The sequence below is a fragment of the Ambystoma mexicanum genome, chromosome 10 (genome assembly GCF_040938575.1).
Source record: "Ambystoma mexicanum isolate Mex_15411 chromosome 10, UKY_AmexF1_1, whole genome shotgun sequence".
Taxonomy (NCBI): Eukaryota; Metazoa; Chordata; class Amphibia; order Caudata; family Ambystomatidae; genus Ambystoma; species Ambystoma mexicanum.
Window position 1 is genome coordinate 1305451334 of NC_090932.1, and position 12920 is coordinate 1305464253.

The following is a 12920-nucleotide window of genomic DNA, read 5'->3' on the forward strand; positions in this document are numbered from 1 at the left end:
AAGGCCTTGTCGAAGGCGTCCATCTCCAGGTGGCTCTCCGGCTGCATCATGCACTGTCATTGACTGGCTAGCGGGCCGCTGCCGTGCCGGCCGAGAGCCGATTCCACCAGAGCCATTGAAACAATGACAGCGCTTCTCTGGTGTGCCCCTGCTCGACATCTGCAGGGCTGCTACGTGGAGGTCCAGGCACACCTTGACGAGGTTCTACTGCGTTGCAGGGATTCCAGGAAGGAGTCCTGAGTTGGCCAAGCGGTGCTATGCAACCTGTTCATTTGAGGTGAGGGTTTATTGCTTCGGTTGAGCCTTGCCACCTCCTGTGGTTGTGCATATGTACTTCTGTGTAATAGTTATTCAATGGGCATGTGAATCCATGCCAGACCCCATTCTGGAGAAGGTTTAAATTACTTACCTGTAACTATTGTTCACATGCAAACCCTCCCTCCTTCCCCTCTGTGGCTCTTCCTGGTTCATACTGCCACTTTACATGCTTTTCAAATCTAAATATGGCCTTCAGGGGTGCAGTTTAGGGAGAGGTCAGTCATTGGATGGGGGCAGTATGACCCAGAGGAAAGTGATTGGTTTAGAGGAGAAATGCAGTTTTTAAAGCAAAACTGTTTTTTCTTTTACCGAGGATTCCCAGCCTGACGGGCAGTATTCATGAGCATGTGAATCCATGCCAGACCCATTCTGGAGAACAATAGTTACAGGTAAGTAACTTAAACCATGATTCACAAGCTTGCATTGGAAGATTCCATGTTGGTGGTCTGGGCCTAGTTCTCAGAATCCGAATTTAAGAAATGCTAAATTTAGAAATGTCCCATAAATGCTGAATGCTTTATCAACATCCAGGGTCCATAAAATAAGTGGTTTATTACAATCGAAGAAGTGGTCACTCCCTCTCTGTGCCAGATCTGTATACATTATGCTAGCAAGCTGTAGATCGCTCCAGCTCATGGCTTTTGCATGTCAGAACAACTATTAAGCCTTCTTCCTCCAGGCTATTTGCTCTAGTAGTAATTGTGTTATTATAGTGGTTTGGGGAGTTTTCATGCTCAACTAAGCTCAGTGGCAGACCGCAATTGCACAACTCTATCTTCTAGAGAAAAATCAGCACATAACTGTACCATCTGGTGGGCCCCTTACCCCCCCCTCACTATCCAAGGGGTCTTTTCGATGTTGCCCACGAGCCCAGCATCACCGACTTTTGGCAGCATCCTTTCCAACTCCAGTATCACCCTGAAAGGCTTACCTGAGAGTGTACTGTTGGGGAGTCTACATGTTGCTGAAAGTGATATGGCATATCTGAGCTTGTGGGCAAAATAGCGCGTCTGTGCGCATGCTGGTTGGTATTGTGGGTTGTCCTGTCCTGGTGGGCAATACTTGGGAGTCTTTGCTGGTGGGCAGTCACTATTTGTGTGGGGGACATTTAATAGTGGGTGCTGGTGCATTTGTTGCAGAAAGGTTGAGGACATTTATCATGGAGCAGGGGCTGATGGGTGGCTGGGGTTGCTGCTGGGAAGTGTGTGTGGTGTTGGGAAATAGTCAAGTGGGAATATGAGCAGTGTTAGTGGGCCGTAGGATAGAGTCTGTGATAGGGAGGCAGTGCTTGTTTTCAGATTTGGTTGGGGTGTCTGCTTGGGGCCGTATGCTGGTGGGCAATATGTACGTTTTGCCGAATGATTCGTGCTCCTAAGTGCTGTAATAACAGGTGTTATCCCATTTAATTGGACACAATTTGATCTTGAAATTAAGAACGGCTGAGTCGGTCCTGCCACAGGACTGAGCCTTCAGAGTGAAACCTGGCCCAGTTTGATACACAAACACTTTACTCCTGAGATATCAATCATTTTGCTGCATCTCAAAACTTTGCCCCTGTCAATGAGGATTGACCCTGAGGGTCATTGAGGTAGTTTCTCTACCTAGTCCTAACCATGCCTCCATTTCTGTTTAAATTCCACTGTACTTGATAAAGAAAATGAATTCCAGAAAATATGTTCATTTGGAAATTGTGCATTAAACTCATTTATTTTATTGGTCACTTGTTAGGCGCTTATACAATTATCAAAACTGTTTCAAAGCGCCCACAGGGCAAATGGGGTGGAGACAGGGGAAGAGACACAATGAATTACAGCAAGGATAAATAATTGAATTAATACTAGAAACAAATGAGTATAATGGGAAGGGGAAGACAAACCTGCTATGGCTTGAGTGTTAAGAACATGCAAGTGCAGAGGAGGAAGGGGTGAGGGATAGGTGCTTTGATGCTCATGGAGAAGTGCTCAGGGTAAGTGAGAGGAGAAGAACATAAGTGCGACCACCTGTAAGAAGGGTGAACCCAAGTAAGTGCAGTAGAAAGACAGCGGCTGTGATGAGAGATGTGAGGGGGGTGGTCAAGGCCCTGAGGACAAATAAGTGCCCTGCACATCAGTCGCGCTGCTGTAAGATTAGCAGGGAAGAGGGGAGGAGAAGGAAGAGGTAAAGAGAAAGGTCTTGAGGCTTATCTGGAACTTAAGGAAGTCATGCTCAAGACGCAGAGGGAGAGGGAGGCTGTTCCACAGGAGGGAGCCAGCCGAGGAAAGTTATCGCCCACCAGCTGTCTATCAAAGCTCTTAACATGCAGGTAGTTGGTGCCAGAGGAACAGGGGAGTATTTGGTCCGGAAGCATTGAAGATAGTGGTCCCTGGCCCCACTGAAATAAAGATTACGCTACTAAAAATAAAATAATCAATACTAAAGACCCTTCAAGACGATCTAGCTGCCAGATTTGCCCCTGCAGCTCCCCACTCAACTTGTGTCCTTTTGATGCCAACTGAAGCCCTCTGAACCCTCGGTCTTGACTGCCTGTCATTGCCTTCCACCTTTCCAGGACCAGGCAATCTTTCATTTTTTTTTTACCACTTTCCAGTAGAACTTGGAGCGTGTAAACCACACTTATTTGTTTAAGCTGGTAATGGAGCCCAATAAATATGCTTATATACGAACACTGGATAATTATACAAAATATGCTGTGCTTAATGCAAGGTCCGTGGTCCTACATGATCTAATTATTTGGAAAAGTTGAATTTCCTGGGCTTGGTAGAAGCCTAGATATTCATTAGCAACATCTGCTTTATTATGTATGTAGTACCACTCCACCCATTTTAAAAGGATCTCCCTCACCCTAATTGGTAAAAGGCCAGGGTGGGGTATAGCCTTAAAACGACTTTATCACCTGAATGATTGCTACCCTTCTATTAGGAACCAAGTACCTACTGACCAAATTCATCCAATCAAATTGTACACTTATTGTTATGCTTCCGATATATAGGCCATTGAACTCTAAACATATGCTTGTTTATTCATTAACTGGATCCGTAGCGGACCTGTGAATTTCCTAATTTGTTAGTATTGGGAAATATAATTTCTGGTGTAAGGTGACGGCCAACGCCAGCACGGGAGACCTTATTAACTCCAAGGATGACTTGGGTATGACATCACTAATCCAGGTTTCTACACATTTAGAGGACCACACTCTGGATGAAATGTTAATTTCCAGCCCTATGATAGTGACAGGCTGGGGTCTTCAACTCTCTTCGTCTGATCACTGTTTTTCCTCTTCCTTTTCCTTCACTTAACACTTCTAATCTGTCCTCTAACGAGGATGTTCACCCCTTTACTATATGCCTCTGGAACGTGCTGACTGATATTTGTACCTCTGTCACAATCCATCAGAAATTCTAATATTCTTGGTGTCTATACCTACTGATATTATTGACTTCAATGGACCTTTAGATGCCAGCAAATCTAAAACGAGAGCATTTCAACGTAAGTGTTTTTCAATGGACCGAGCTGCACAATGGAAACCCCTAGGAAGCTGGAAAGAAAATGGTGCTTTTCCTATAAAGGATGAAAATTTCCATAAACACATGATTATGTAGAAATCTGGGTATCTATTCGCCCAAAAACTTGTTCGCTGATGGAATATTCTCTGCACTCAATTTAACAAAAGAGCTTGCCAAAATTCTTATCAAATTGGGAAACCTACAACTCCTGAAAACCACAATAAGGTCTTCACAATTGATATTAGATAGCTTAGTTAATTACTTAATTTAAAAAAATCTACGGGGTCAGAATGGACCTCACTGGGCTCAAATCCAGTGGAAATTCTGAGCAGCCAAGATCCACCTTTGATTCAATTTCTGGTTTCTGCAAAATGCTTAGGGTACCTTTTTGTACTCTGTTCCCACTAATGTTTTTAAAGACGTTTCCCTTGTGTATAGATCTGACAAATTGAAATTATTTCACCCTCCTGGAAACTAGGAATAGTGCCAGAATCTTGGAAATGAGCCGTGGTTTGTCCACTGAGAAAAAAATCCTCAGTGGATCCTGATGAGATGAGTAACTTGAGGCCAACACCTCAATTATATTTCCTGGTGAAACAAATAGAATGTGCCATCAATTAACAGATGCAAATATTTATTGAAGAGCACAGTCTCCTGGATACATTTCAGTTAGATTTTAGAACCGGCTGTAGTACTGAAATAGTCACCACAGCTATTTTGATCAGCTGAGAATGAAGGTTCACTGTGGCAGAACCAGTGTCTTCATATTGCCGTAACATTTGGAATCTTTCAACACTGTGACTAGCCTGTCCTGCTGGACTATTTGAAGTCCTTGGGACAGAGTGGCACAGTGTTCAATTGAGTATTTCATGTCAAACCACAAGCAGTGGAATGATCTCCTTTTATTTCTACCTTAACATTGATACATTGTGGATTGGCACCCTTCTTTTCAACTTGCACATATTCCGCTAGCCCGTTTGATAAGGGCAAAAAGCTTATTTTTACTGACGTACACTGACAGACATTTTGGTGAAACTGGCAGGCAATAGATTTTACAGTAAGTCAACTAAAGGACTGTCTTTTGTCAATAAACTGAAAATGTCCTAAAGATCATCACCTGTAAAATGGGGATTGCCAAAGTTAATGACCTATAAATCCTTGAAATTGTGTTTTCTGGCCTGAATCCTTTGGTCGCTGTCTGGCGCAGTACCAGTCCTTAATTTGGGTATCCTAATGGATGCAGAACTAATCATAGAGGCTTGAGTCTCCTCAGTGGTAAAGTCTTCTTTCTTTTATCTAAAGCAATTACAATACTTTCTGCCACTGCTCATGTTTCCTCATTAAGGTGTTGGCATCAATACTTTAACCTCTTCAAGTCTCAATTTTAGCACGGATATGGAGTTGGGCATCTCAGCTAAGCTGCTGTGCCATTTGCAAAGGGTTCAGATGGCGGCACAGATTTTAGCACATTTCCCTTGTTTCGGCTTCCATACACTGGCTCCCAGTCTCCTTGTCGTGTGGATTTCCGATCTTTGTTTGGAACATAAATCTCTACACGGTCATGCACTGACTGCTCTCATACAGAGTATGGTGTCTATGTACCTAACAGACAGTGCAGATCAGCCTTCATGGTAAAGGGGAAGTTCTGAACGGCTCAAATGGGGGCGAATGCTCATCAGTTTTGGCAGCAAAGCGGTGGATTCGACTGCCAGAAGCATTACGTATTGAAGCCAATCACTTACACTTTAGGTGGAAATTCAAAAGCCTGGTGCGTACATTTGCTGGTTTCTCCAATTTCAGAATTAATCAGTAAGCCCAGAGCTTGGGGGGGGATAGGAGGGGCATTACTGCTTCAGGAAAAAGCCCCAGGGCCCATAGTTACAAGCCTGAGAGAAGCAAGGGCTTAACGCAGGACCTGGCGCAATACCTGAAGCAGGAATGCGCTCCTAGCAAGGGGCTTATTGCTATGAATAGAATACCCCAGCCCGTTGGACCGGGGTAGTAATAGAATCTTTTTGGAAGTTGTGAAACCCCATCAGTGTTTCACAACTGAAAAGAAAAGGAAAAAAGAAGTATGGGCACCATGAAATGGGGCAGATCAAATGCGCCAGGAACCCTACTGTCCCCAGCGCAGGAATAGTAAGGATAAGATAAGTGGGGCGGGAGGGGCAGGGTGTGAAATCTTTGGCAAAGCAGGGTGAAGGATGTTGTGGGGGGGGGGGGCACTTGTTCCCTGGCAGGGGAGATGGGTGGCCTCCAGCCCTAAGGAGGCTCAGAGAGGCGGGATTAACGTACAGTAATGTGTCCGCTCTGAGCATCCCCATTGCTGAGAGGACAAAGCCACAGCCCCGCCGGGTACCAATACATCTTAATCTCTTTAATGACATCTTGATGCCTTCAGGTGTAGTGTTTGTGCTCAATAAATCCCTATACATAAAATAACATAAATTACAAGTTAAAAGGTAACTTTAGCACATAGATATATCTTTATACGACACACCACCTCAACATACAAAGCAAACATACAACACATTCTAAAAATGCTCAGTACCATTTCAATAATTCCTAATTGTAATTAAGTGGTATGTTAAATTGCCTGAAAACATACACCCAAACTTATTAAAATCACTACCTCACAGCATATACTCCATCTTACCTCCACATTTTATACCAAATGGCAAACATGCACAAGCAAAGTACAAACATGCACACACAGAACTGCAATATACATACAAGACAAAGAATACTATTTGCACATTCACATTTTAAAGACCATCCAAAACAAGATGGTAAGTTAAGGTGTCAACAAATTTGCTTTTAATGTTGGTTTTAGTTGGTTATATTGTTCAATAATTCATTGAACCTTAGTTTTGCCATTTATAAAGTTTAAAGATGTTATCTTACTTGCTATATTTGTCTCTGTGCTGTATGTTTCAATACTACTTTTGTTTCTAGACTTAATTGCATGTTTCTTCAAATGCTATGTTTGTACCAATGTTATATTTGCTTTAATCCTATGTTTTGGTGCCAAGTAGTGTTGTCTACTGTAAGTTAGTGTTTTGTACTGTGATGAAATGTATGTTAGTGAAATACTTAATTTGCACAGCGCTTGTACTGTACATCAACGTTGGCATGCCCAACCTTTATATACCTTGTTTTGTTCATTTGGACTACATTCACCTTAAAGGGGTAGTTCGGTCTGAAATGTTATTGGCCCAATTGATCGGGCATGTATTTTGGAGCATATACCAATCGTTCATAAAAAAAAAGATTCCAATGAAATTTACTTGAGTTTTTCTCGCTTTAACACATGTGAAAACGACGGGTCAGATACTGCCCTTTTTGGCTATTCTTATCCGGTAATCCATTGCCCTAAATTCAAGTGCCCTTGCGGCACTAACTCCGATCACACACCCCCAATGCTGACATCACTAGACGCTCTTGATGAGCTCCACCTATTTTAATGTTAGTGAGCAGCGTAGCCAAACGTACCCTGTCATCACCAATGTCATAACGTTATCTAGCGCAGAACCAGGAAAATAAACACATCCACAAAAGAGGCAAAACTTTTGTTTCTTTACACAAAAATGATAAAAACTGTTCATTTTGAAGAAAACCGCAATAGTCTAGAACCTAATAAGTACTTTTTATTTTGACATAACGCTGAAAAGAAGTAATTAAGTCATTGAAAACATGGGTAACTTTTTCCAATAGAAGTTATAGTTAGTTTAACTGGGAACAGTGAACTTATAATGCATATTCCGTTTTTTGATCGACTAATTAGTCTTTGCATTCTTCACAGAAAATTATTTTCCATCACCGATTTCTGATTGGCGGACATGGCGTTCCATTACAGAGAAGAAATTAGTGGGTTAAATTTCAAATGCTGCACTTTCCCATCTGCACGTTTTCAGAACCTATAGGCTGCCATGTTGCTTCTTATTACTGCAACCGCAAAAGGACAGATTGGTGTCTGGCGATCGTCCCAGATAATGGTTATCATAGATGCGTTGTTGATGATTATTGTCCAATTACGGTTGAAGAAGCCATTGACCGGTAAACTGTACCCATGACAGGCGCACATTGGTACAATATAACTATGTTAAATCGAGAATTCAAGAATATATTTCAGTACCCAATTTAGAATTGTATATACACAGTACATATTTATGTTAACTAACACGTACAATGTCTATTATTTACATCAAATTGAACATTCATCCGTCACAATGTTAATCATGTAGCATAGAGCACACTTGCCATCCTTACTTGCATAAATATTATTTAAAACTTTGCTTACATTGTGTCTTGTGTTTCCAATCTCCCTATGTGACAGACGACCAACCGCTTCGAAAGACAGATCTCAGTAATATTTATTTGTTTATTGTATTTGGATATACGCCCAAACCCTGGGGTATCATGGTGTAGGTTACAAGGAAGCTTACAGACGGGAAGGGCGCCTACTATGAGGAGCTCTGTTTTTTTTCTCCATTTAGGCATAAGCTGTTAGTCGCCATCCAGTTCTGGATCAATGAGTATATTTTGTTGACACAGATGGTGTCTTGTTCGATGTTACCTGTGATGGGGATAAGTATATGCGTATCATCCGCAAAGTTGGTATAAATTACTCCCATGGCATCAAGGGCAGCGAACAGTAGCTTAGGTTATGTATTATAGAGCGTAGGAGAAAGGCATGAACCCTGCGGGACGCTCAATGGTACGGTTATGGGATCAGCTGCTTCATTACTGATGGCTACTCTGGATGTGCGGTCTGACAAGAAGGATTTAATACAGGAGGGTGCTTCCTTGGAAAAATGGAAGTTGTTTGCTAGAGTTAGGCAAAGTTTGATATGGTCCACTAAATCAAATGCCGCCGATAGGTCAAGTATTAGAAGGATACATAGATTGCCTGTGTCTCTGATATCGTCCATTTGGTTTTTTAAGTCCAATAGGGCTGTCTCCGTACTATGTCTAGGGTGAAAGCTGGATTGTCTGTCTCCTAGCAGGTGGTTGTTTTCGAAGTGGGAATAGACTTGGGTATAAGCTATTTTGTCAAGGACTTTAAGGAGAAAGGGAACTGTGGTGATTGGTCGCTAGTTGGTGGTGATGGTGGGGTCTAAAGTGAGTTTCTTAAGAAGTGGTGTTACCCAGGCTTCTTTGATGTTGGCGGGTATGTGATTGGCGCTAAAAGAGGCATTAATGAAATTAGTGATGAAATTAGAATAGAAACTTCACTTTCCTACATTAGCTTTGAATACAGTGAATCTTATCAATTCTTTGTGGATATTCAACACATTTTGTCCTTCATATTGTTAGTGCACTGGATTTAAGGACACATTACAATGCAACTCTTCATCCAGCGTTCACAGCGTCTGAGAGAGAGTTTCGTTCTCCAGCATGGGTTCTGGCATGGATTCACATGCTCATGAATATTCCCCGTCGTCAGGCTGGGAATCCTCGGTATAGAAAAAAATCAGTATCAGTTTCATTTCTGATCTGTCTTTCTTAGAAGTAACCAATCACTGGTCTCTGGGTCATACTGCCCCCAGCCAATGACTACCCTCTCCCTAAGCCCCGCCTCTGGTAGCCATCCTCAGATTTTTACCGCACGTTCAAGTGTTGGGAGTCCTCGTGCTGTAGCTCTCGAGCTTTTGCTGCGTTTTCGCACTTTTTCAGGAAATTTTTCTCATTTTTCGGTTAAATAGAGCCTCAAGATCCACCATTTCTACATCCGATCAACAGGCATCCGTTTCGGAGTTTTCTACGCCCCTCAAGGGTGAAGATTTCGTCGAGTTACGCTTTTGGAGGATTCCAGAAGTTCCGAGGCCTACCCCAGACATGGCCCAGGAGAAAGGAAGCTCGACGCCCGGGAAGCTGTTCAGGACCTGCCCTGAATGCCAGCTTCAGAATGTTTTCAAGGAGGACGAGCATTCGTTATGCCTCTACTGTCTCCATGAGGACAAGACGCACAAGGAGAAGGACTGTGCGTTTTGTGGTAACATGTCGGAGCGGACCATGAAGGATCGCCACCTCCGTCTCGCCAACTGGCTGGAAGGGTAGAGCCCGTCAGGCGAGAAGAAGAAAAAGAAGTCAGCGCGGTCTTCTAAGTCCTGTGAGGGTGCCCCGGCGACGGGGGCCCAACAAAAGGCTAAGCACGGCGAGTCCGCGGGCACCGGGAGCGCCGAAACGGTCAGGCTCCTTGGCTGCCAGGCAGGGCGCATCCTCCCCGGCGCCATCAACCACGAGCCAACGCTCTGGCTCGGGTAAGAGGAAGTCCGAGAACCCGGCGAAGCTTCTGGAAAGGCCCCGGTTGATCTCGAAGATTCCGACAGAGGGGGAGCGAGGCTTGGACACTCCCCCCAAGGTGAAGGCCCCAGGCGTCCAGAAGGTGATGATGGCCTTAATTCACCCTGCCAAGACCTTGATTGAGGATGTCGCCGTGCCCCTGGCTCAGCCTGTGGAGGCTACACCAGTGGAGGCGCCCTCAGGACCCAGAGTCTCCCTGCCACCGCGGAGGGAGTCGTCTTTCAGGCCCATTGAGAAGACCCCCATGAAGTCCTCGTTGGAAAAGTTGGGGGAGGGGCTGGTGGCCATCGTGGATACAGACACGACCTCTGAAGAAGAGTTCATCGAAGTCGTGGAAGAGGCCCAGCCCATCGGGAGGGATCCCGACGAGAGCAACGGTGTCGCCGACAAGGCTCCTCAAGAGCCCTCGCGCCCGTCGTTTCCGGTGCCGCAGGACACCTCGGCGGCCATTTTGTCAGCGATTCAGTCCTTATGCTCGGAGATGAGGACAAGGTTGCCCCTTCCCCCAACGAAGGTACCTGAGCCAGACCCGACGGGGGAACCTGTCATGATGCCTACCCCCGGAGCACCAGACCAGGCCCAGCACCCCCGGAAGCAGGCATCATGCCCTCGGGTAAAAGCCCAGCGGCCCCTTATAGGGGCTCTTTGGACTCAGTCCTGGCACCTTTGGCGCCAGGCTCATGTTGGACATCAGTCCTGGCGCCATAGGCGCCAGGCTCATAAAGGGAGGTGTTTTCTGCACTTACCTGATGCAGACCATGCTGCACGCTTCAGGCCTCCCTGAGACCTGAAAGGGACTATTTTTTCATAGGGACTATTTTTTTCACTCGGGCGTGGCCAGGGAAGGATACATACCTAGTTGGGGAAGGATACATACCTGGGACTTCTTTGGAGGCTATTTAAGCCGCGCCCAGACAGCAGCTCATGCTTCGCGTTGTTCTGCTTCCTGCAGCTTAACGCTCACCGTGTCTGCTCCTGCTCCTGGACTCCAGCCACGCCCGCCTCGAACCTGCAAGACCTGCAAGGAAGGAAGAGAAGAGAAAGGTGAAAACCAAGCACTATTTCAAACTTCTTACCTGCATCCGGAATCTTCTCGCCAGCATCCCTGAAGAAAGACTTCCATTTAAAAGCATCCTGTTGCTCGCTGCAGCGCCACGCTTCACTCACCTGTCTTCGAGACATCTCCTGGCTCCATCGCGGCTGTCGGCATCGGACGCCACATCTCTGCACCTAGGGGAGAGAGCAAGAAACAAAAGGGTGAGCAGAAGGAACACAGAAGGAAAGCCTGATTAACAGCCATAATACTTACCGGCTTTTCTTCCACATTTCGGGTCGGCGCCGCCCCGTTGGCAGGTACCGTACCCTGGCCCCTATGGGGAAAGGACAAGAGACATTTCTGGGGAATGATAATGACATTTAGAGGGATCGCCCTCATCACTACTCACCTCGGAGGTTTAACCCCTCGACGCATCGCCTTCATTCTGCACCTGAAATAAAGGACAGATCACAGGTTAGAAAGACAACATAAAGGGGGCCTCACTTGAACTTTGAACTTTCATACTTACGGCGCATCGCTCAGGAAAGTAAAGTGGATTTTGCCAGCGCCATTCTGAAAACCAGTGAAGTAACTGGACGAACGCGCGCCCCTGCACCAGAAGCAGGATGGAGAGTTCATCCTTCCAAACCATAAGGTGAGCTTAAACCGGGGTTTGGAGGAAGTTAGAGAGGAACGAAGGGGGAAAGGGGGGAGCTAGCACACTATTCTGCAGACTGTTAATCCCCTTTCTCATCTGCAGAAGGATATTCCTACGGGCCAGGTAAGCACGATTTGGAGGTCCTGTCCAATCGGTGTTCCGGGTCCTGCGCATCACGCTAGAAGAGGCCACAGCAATCCAGACTAGACCAGCGCCCCAGTGGGAACCAGGTGAGCGTTACAGAACCGGAGCCAGAACCTTCGGAGAGTCCACCGCATAAGAGGAGCAGGACGCATCCTACGCCACCTCTCCCACCTCTGCGGCCTGCTCTGCCTTCCCCCCGGTCTACTACCCATGGGGATGATACAGGCACGGACACGGCTACGACAGGTACAGATGACGACGGTGGCGACGACGGGACGTGTCCCCCGTCGCCCCCTGCTCGGGCGTCCCCTCCCGACGAAATTGGATCCTTTCATGCCATGATTTCCAGGGCATCAGAGCTTTTCCAGCTCTGCCCAGAAGAAAAGAAGAAAGAAGGGTTCCTTTACCAACGGCGCGAGGCTAAAAGGAAGACGATCCTCGCCGTACCGCTTCTTGATGACATCTGGGATGAGGGGCTCGCCCTCCTCAAGAACCCTGCCATGGCGCCGGCAAAGAGGGACCGGTACGAGAAGAAGTACCGGGTCCCCGACGCTGCCCCCTTGTGCCTTCGGGCACAAACTACCCCGGATTCGGTCGTCTCGGCGGCGGCAAGGAAGAAAGCTGGGGGGGGCATCGGCCTCGACATGAACTTCCCCGCCGGACGGCGAGGGCAGGAAGTTGGACACGATGGGACAATGGATCATCTCATCCGCAGCGACGACTATCAAGGCGGCCAACGCCCTGGCTATCGTAGCCCGCTACGACAGGGAGTTGTGGTTCGAAATCGCCTCTCTGTTAGACTTCCTTCCGGACGCCAAAAGGACTGAGGCCTTTGAAATCCTACAGGAGGGGGAAATTGCTTCGGACCACGCCATCACGGTGGCAACGGACATCGCCGACACCGGTTTCCGTCAGTTGGGCAACAGCGTTTGCTTGAGACGATGAGGATGGCTCA